Raw genomic sequence first — 7834 nt, 5'->3', positions numbered from 1 at the left:
ACACAGGTAAAAGGAGGGGAGGAACCAAGTAAATCTAATGCTTCAGGGTTATTGTCCATTATGGTGAGCAGTTTGACCCACCTTCTCCATGTGTCCAGTTGGTGGGCGATGAATGAGGGGGTTTCTTTGCCAGGGGTGGAAGTGGGTTTGGGGAGAGTGAATGGGAATTTGTTTATTTGGTATGGGATCCCCACAAGGCAAGATAAGAGGGGGTCAGATTCAGAGAATGTGGACAGGCAAATGTGATCCTGATTTAAGGATTTTGCCAATGTGGTCCACACATTGGCTTTAGGCTGAGAAACAATCCATGCCAGCTGGGGTGATGAGACAGTGGCTAGGATGAGAAGGATGAGGCCCCTTTTCAGCAACATCACAGGTTGGATCCGGGTGAAAATTATTTCTGTAAAATAACTGTGATACAAATTAATCATTTAGATAGGGGAGGTCTAAATCAAAGGGGAACAGAGAGCTGAGGGAGCTGGAGAGAGAGGATGAATCTGAAAGGGCTGATTTCCGCCACCTTCTCAGTGCTGCTTTCTCCACCTGAGGACTGACAATGACAGGTTGTGCTTTGGGGATGTGTGGTCACACGAATTTTGATGGAACCCACCTCAGGCCTGAGGGTGTAGACACGCAAGCATACCCACACCCCCAGGCTACTAAATCATAGGGTCCCTCCTGCTGCCGCATTTCTGGGTTTTTTATCATGACAAGAGGTTTCTCCTTGAATTTGGCTTCCAGGTATGTGTGAAAATGCTGGATGATTGGCGGGTTTAGATTTTCAAAGGAGCAATTCAAGAAATTGATTGTGAAAAGTGCCCTAGCAGGCCATACCTGGGGGGACTCCATCACTGGCTGTTGCTGTCTGAGGACTCTCTTTAAGCTCTGGTGGGTCCGCTCCACCACAGCTTGACCTGATGGGGAATAGGGGATACCAGTCTTATGTTCTATTCCCCATTGTTGCAGGAAGCTCCCGAGGTCCTTCGAGGTATACGCTGGGGCATTATCTGTTTTGATCCCCTTAGGGATGCCCAGTGTGGAGAAAGCCTGTATCAGATGTTTCTCAGCATCAGCAACTCTCTCCCCTGCGTGGGCAGAAGCAAAGACAGCACCTGAGAAAGTATCCACAGAGACATGAACATGCTTAAATCTGCCAAAAGAGTGGATGTGTGTTACATCCATCTGCCACAATTCGCAGCTTCTCAGCCCTCTGGGGTTAGCCCCTGCACTCACTGATGGCATTGGGAGCAACTTACAAGAAGGGCATGTGGCTACAATGGCCTGGGCCTGGTCACGGGTGAGCTGGAATTGTCTCACCAGGCCAGGTGCATTCTGATGGTAGAGCTGGTGACTGATTTTTGCCTGTTGGAATTTTTCTGGGAGTGGAGCCATCTGCACGGGGGCGGCTGCAAGGGAATCAGCATGCCAATTACCCTCTGCCAAGAACCCTGGCAAGTCGGTATGTGACCTGATATGCATCACATAGAAGAGCTGCTCTCTGTGGGAGACTAATCTTATCAGCTTGGAGAGCAAGTTGTGCAAAGCAGTGTTAGAAACCCCCTGCAAAATTGCATCTTGAGCTCTAGATACTACACCTGCTACATATGCCAAATCAGCGACCAGATTAAAAGGTTCAGAGAACCTCTCAAAAGCTCTGATGACTGCGGCCAACTCAGCTACCTGAGGTGAGCCTTCCACCTCAGCAACATCTGACTCCCACTGCTGAGTCTGAGGATTTTTCCAAGTCACCATGGATTTGTGGGACCCTCCGGACGTGTCAGTAAAAACAGTCAGAGCTTTTAAGGGTTTTTTGCTTTGAATAATTTTGGTTGACAATGTGAATTGAACATCCAGATTAAAAATTTTGTGAGCCGGTCTCAAAACAGAAATTTGACCTGTGTAGCTATTTAGAGCGAATTGCAGAGCCTGATTTTCTTGTAATAAGTGTTCTAACATTGCCTTGGTAATTGGCCCAATTCTAATTTCAAAGGAATGTGAATGTACTCAAAGTCACATCCGGCCAGCTCCCTAATCCTGGCTCTGGCCTTGCGGATCAGTTCTGCTACCAGCTCCTGTGGCTGTGTCATTCTTTTGGTCCTTTGATGACTGAGGAAGACCCACTCTATAATCAAGAGAGGATCCTTCTGGTCCCGGTCCTTCTCTTCCCTACGAGTGCCTTTCCACTGAAAGATGACTCTGTGGAGTTGTGGCAGTCTGCCCAGCACTATAAATTTAAAGGGCTGGTCTGGATCATATCTGTGAGCCTGCCGGGCAGACATTGTCTCCTGGACAGCCAGGGCCTTACCCAGTTTAAAGAGCCACACAGCTGCTGGACATCTGCTAAAGTCTCAATGTTATTTTTAATTACCAATTTTTGCAGAACAATGGCCCGCTTGCCAATTTCCAGCCCCAGGTATCCCCAAGGTGGCATCCTCTGAACTTTGTCCTCGTGAAGTTCAAACCCTGCAACAACCAATGCATTAGTTGTCATTTCAAGCACGTGTGTAAGTAGATCATCATTGGGGGCACAAACTAAAATATCATCGATATAGTGGTGGATAATCACGCTGTTGTTGGCTGCACAGACTGGGCCCAGTAATGAGGAGACATACCACTGGCAGATAGTTGGGCTGTTTTTGAGGCCCTGAGGAAGGACTTTCCAATGGTATCTCTTCACTGGGGCCTCCTGATTGATAGAGGGAACTGAGAAGGCAAAATGTGGTGCGTCATCAGGGTGCAGAGGAATTTGGAAAAAACAATTTTTAATATTAATAACTGCCAGATTCCAGTCTTGGGGTAACATCGTGGGGGATGGCATCCCTGGCTGGAGAGGACCCATATCTTCAATTACTTTGTTGATTTCTCTGAGGTTGTGGAGGAGCTGCCACTCATCCTTGCCAGGTTTTTTAAAGATGAAGATGGGGGAATTCCAGGGAGATGTTGTTTCCTGGATATTCCCTTTGGCTAATTGCTCTGCCATGAGCTTCTGGAGCACTTCTAATTTTTGTTTGTTGAGCGGCCACTGCTCTATGCAGACTGGAGTATCAGACAGCCAATTTAATTTCTGGGTAGGATGCTCCTCAGTGACCGCTGCCCGAAAAGCCTGCGGGGTTGGGATGTTAATTGCGACCCCCCCACTGGGCCATCAGGTCTCTCCCCCACAGGGATTCTATATAATCTAAAACAAATGGGCGTAAATGCGCCAATTGCCCATTTGGCCCCTCAAATTTCATGATGATTTTTGATTGCTTAGCCAATTGTACCCCCCCTACACCTTGAATGTGGCTGTCCACGTCCTGCAACTCCCAATGAGACGGCCAATTCCATGAAGGAATGACTGTCACATCTGCCCCCATGTCTAGGAGTGCATTCATGTGTTTACACTCACCCCCTTTGCACAAATAACAGTCAATTTTGGGGCGATCTTTTCCCAGTACCTGGGATTGACAAATCTTATGGATATTCTTTGGTGACAGCTTCCACAGATGTTCTGGATGCACTGGTGGACCAGCCACTGGGGTAGCCTGTGCAATGATTTGTCCTTTGGGAATGAACACTGGGGGGTGAGAGCAGTGCAGCCACACTACCAACTGTTTTGAGTCTGAGGTGGTTAAACAAGGATCAATGGTTATATCAACTGGCATGTGTTTAGTGTCCCCAATAATGATGTACCTACTGCGGATATTTCTCCAGGTCCCACGGTTCTCAGTGTCAACTGTGATGAGCTGCCAGTCTGTGTCTTTGAGGTGCAAAGCCTCAGTTAATGCCAGCCTAAAAGGAGAAGAATTAGAACAGGTATTAAGGACAGGTTTAGGACGGTCAGGGTCCCGACCGAACCAAAACCTGGAAATAAACGGCACATCATCTCCCATGTTATTAATCTCATTTTGCAAAGTTACATCTGGTAAATGATTGTCTGTGTCCTCAGGTGGGTGCTGGAAAACACTGCCGCCCCCCCGCCCCTTCAGCGATAGTACTTGTCCCACCTCATTTGTGTTGGCACGCAGGGAGGGATTGCACTGACAACCTAGTTTTTTGGATCTCCCCCTGATGGGGAATCCCTTGCCCCTGTTTTTGATTTTTAAATTGTAAAAATTCGTCCTTTATTGGGCAGTGTTGTGCCCAATGTCCCTTTTGGTTGCACAGACGACACACTGTTCCTTATTTCGGTCCCTTTGGGCGGTCCCGGAAAGCAGCGCGGTGGGGAGGCTGCCGGTGTAGTAAGTGCGGTGGCACTGGCGGCTTTGGCAGTAGAAACCCTTTTCAGAGCAGCTCAGAACTCTCTAAAGTCCTTTGCAGGGATGGAAACCTTCCGTGCACAAACATCCAGCATGTTTTGTAGGGTAGGGTCCGGATCGTGGGGAAGGCTGAGGATGGTGTTCTGGCAAGCTTCATTTGTGTTTTGCCGCACGATCTCGGTAATGATTCCCCACCGGAGCGTCTCGTCCGGCACTTGCGCATCTACTGCCTGATGCAGCCAATCTACAAAGCTTACAAATTACTCTAAAGGCTCCTGCTTAATAAAAAATAGTTAACAATTGGACCGCTAGGTTTCAGTTTAAAAAATGCTTTCTTTGCTGCTTTTGCACTCAGAAGCAAAGCTTCCCTTGGTAACTTTTCTGTCTGCTTTGGACCCAAATTCCAATCCCTCCTATCGCATAAGTGATCTGCCGATATCACTGCCCCATCCGAATCAAACAAGGTATCCTGATTAGTGCGAAGTTCAGGCAACTTGTCCCTTATTTCCCTTATCCACACAGACTCCCACACCAAAAACTCAGCCTGCGTTATTAAACACGAAAAAAGGGTTCACAAATCTGCTGGCACATACTCTGCCGAGGACAGGGTTGCCTTTAAAAGACCGCAAAAAAATTCACTTTCCCGGCTGAATTCCTTTTCAGCCTTGCACAAATCCTTTATAACTTGCTGGGGGATGGAGCACCACTGGGCACGGGGCCTGCCCTCCCACCGTGGGGTGTAAGTCACCAGAGCGGCAGTGAAGGCAGGCAGGGAGTGAGATGGGTCCCAGCTCCCCCCGCCCCTGACCCCCCTCCTCTGGAGCCCGGACTGTGGGCTCCCCCCTCTGCTGCCCCCCCTTCCCCCCGACCCTGAGCCTGGACCATACCTGCAGGGGAGCAGATGAAACTCACTTTTCAAGTCTCAAATCCCTGATTAATTACGTAATTAAGTTACTCTGTTCTGAAACCAAAATACACAGCTAAGAAAAGATGTATGAGAAAAATATATTCAATAAAGACTGGTGCTTTCCCTTTCAGGTTTTTGATTTGCTTTTCGACATGGAGAAGAGCAGAGCAGATGACTTTGAAAAGAGGATTATTTAAAATGTCAGGGGAGAAGAGGAGAGGGAAGGTCTGAAGCAATGAAACAAAGCTCTTTTGATGTTGAACCAGAGCACTGAAGTCATCAGTGCCCTGGATGGCCCAAGGACTCTTCCATCTCATTGTCCACACAGAGAGGAGGAGAAACTGGTCTGAGACAGGCCATCAACTTGAAACCAAGTGATTGAGTTCAGTCAAGAGCCCTCAAAGTGAAACAACTCTAAAATGAGCAAAAATGAGTCACCTTCAAAATCAGCTGTGGGACTGAAATGTTTGGGAGCTCTCCAGGTGGAGACTTGGGGCAGCCCTAAAGATGAGCAGATCTTGCTGTGCCCAGGCTGATTCTTGTGTATAAAAGCAGTGATCCCTACCCTGGGTGGAGGCTCTGACTGCTTCAGAGACCCTGTAGCACTTTCTGCTGCACAGCTGAGCAAAACTGAGCAAAATCCAATTACATGAGATGCTTCCACACTCCAGAGACCACAGGGCAGGCGGATTATCAGAACCAATCAGAACAACTGTAAGTGAAGCCATATTTGATGCAGTTGAAGGCTCTGTTGCAAAGGACACTCTGCCAAAGTGAGTTATTCCGCAATTCAATCAATCTTTTCCCTGAGGGCTCATCAGAGAACAACAGAGGAAGGAAGAAAAGAGACTTGTTGTCAATCATTGTGCACACTGTAAGAAAGAGAGGCGTTTGAAAAGGGACTGTCCGCAGTTACAACACAAAACTCCTCTCTCGTGGCCATCACCGATGATCACTGAGGGGGACCAGAGGATTCTTTCCCAGCAGAACATCTGGTCACAGCTAAGCTGGGAAGGGAGGAGGTCAATGAGGAGGTAGAATTTTTTAGTGGCTATAGGAGCTGGTTGCTCTGTGCTGAATACAGTAAAAGGAAACTTGAGTGACGATTCTATAACAATCATTGGTGCAACGGGGAACCATGAAACTCAGCCATTTTTCCAGCCCATTGATTTTAAATTAGGAAAATAATGGGTGACTCCCCAGTTTTTGTAGCTACTCATTTTACCTAAGCCTCTCCTTGAATGATTTACTGGAAAACCTGAATGCTAAAATCAAGATTAAAATGGCAAAATGCAGGTTATTACTCCAAAATCTAATTATATGGAAGCTTCTGCTTTTGCACTACAATCTTCAAAGTCAGATGTGATCCATCTGCCATTTGTATCACTTGAGGATGCAGTAAATCTGGTAGTCTGGACTGGAGAGGAGGTGCCCCAGTGACCCAGAAATGCAGAGGCTGTAAGAAACAAATTGAAACCCTGACAGGACCAGTAAGGCAAAAGCAATACCCTTTGAGAAAATAAAGTTGTAAGGGGTTATTATCCCTTGGATATATTTATAAAAGATTTATAAAAGAAAAGAAATATTAGATTTATAAAAGATAAATTTATAAAATAAGGCCTGTTGAACAAATATGAATCCAAATTTAATAGCCTTATTTTGCCAGTTAAGAAGGCAAAGGGAAAGGACAACAGAGAATAGCCAAGGGAAAAATGGGCTGAGGGACAGAGAGGGAAGAAATTAAACATTAGGGCAGGGACCTGGAATGAGAGCATCCAAGAAAGAAAAAGTGTACTTAGAATATGAGAGAGAGAGAGGAAATAAAAGTTGGGGGGGACATCACAAAGGCCAAGAGGGTATATGGGTAGAATTCTAAAAAATTGGAAGACAGATAAATGGAAAAAGACAAAAATATCAATGGATTGAGATAGAAGATGAAGACAAGAGAAGTAGGGAAGAGGACAGAAGTCCAGAAAGCAAAAGAAAACAGAGAGATAGAATATGAGAAAAAGACAAGAGCCTGGAAAACAGGAGAGGGAGAGGTGCAGGAAAGCAGAAAAAAATACATCAGCAGGAGAAGGGTGGTAGGGATGGGATGCAGAAGAGGGGCAACATGGACTAATGGGTCCAGGACTCACCACAGCTCCCACTTACAGCTGCTGGGGGAATTTGACAGTTCAGATGTGTCTTTGTCTCTCCCTCTCCATCCCTTACTCTGTACTTCCAGAGACTCAGCTGTCAGCCACCTAAGACATCAATGTCTTACAACTTTTACAGTATGAGGCTTCACAAATACACAGCTTCACATGTGCACACACTACATGGTTATACATACAGGCCCTGCGGTGCTCTGCTTAGCACGACACTTATTAGACATTCTTCCTCACCCGGAGAGACAGAGGAGATCCCAACACTCCTCCCCAGCAAAAATGACATGGTTTTCCCCTGAAATTTGCGGGGTCACTTCTCAGACTTTGTCCCTGCACCACTCTCCCCCTCCTCGCCCTTCCGCCTTCACGATCAAAGGGGCGCTCCTCGGAACGCAGTGCTGCCGGAGCTCATCTCCACCGCGGGGACGACGACGCCACACACACCGAGAAGACTGCCGACCTCATTCGCGGCCCGGCAGGTGGCAGGGACGGCGCGGTGAGACGGGGCACCAGCGCCGGACGGCAGCCACGCCCCGCCC

General features: G+C 47.3%; 1 long non-coding RNA gene across 1 annotated transcript; it reads right to left on the bottom strand.

Annotated features, from left to right (window-relative positions):
* Nucleotides 1-1344: 1344 nt before the first annotated feature.
* Nucleotides 1345-7814, bottom strand: LOC144247234 (uncharacterized). Its single transcript, XR_013340963.1, has 4 exons — nucleotides 7284-7814; nucleotides 3677-3771; nucleotides 2369-2463; nucleotides 1345-1406 (listed from the first exon to the last, which is right to left on the bottom strand). It is a non-coding gene; the product is annotated as an uncharacterized LOC144247234 (long non-coding RNA).
* Nucleotides 7815-7834: the final 20 nt, after the last annotated feature.

Source organism: Lonchura striata, chromosome 19 (assembly GCF_046129695.1).
Source record: "Lonchura striata isolate bLonStr1 chromosome 19, bLonStr1.mat, whole genome shotgun sequence".
NCBI classification, from domain to species: domain Eukaryota; kingdom Metazoa; phylum Chordata; class Aves; order Passeriformes; family Estrildidae; genus Lonchura; species Lonchura striata.
The sequence above is the reverse complement of the archived record's forward strand: the minus strand, read 5'-3'. Positions and strand labels throughout refer to the sequence as shown.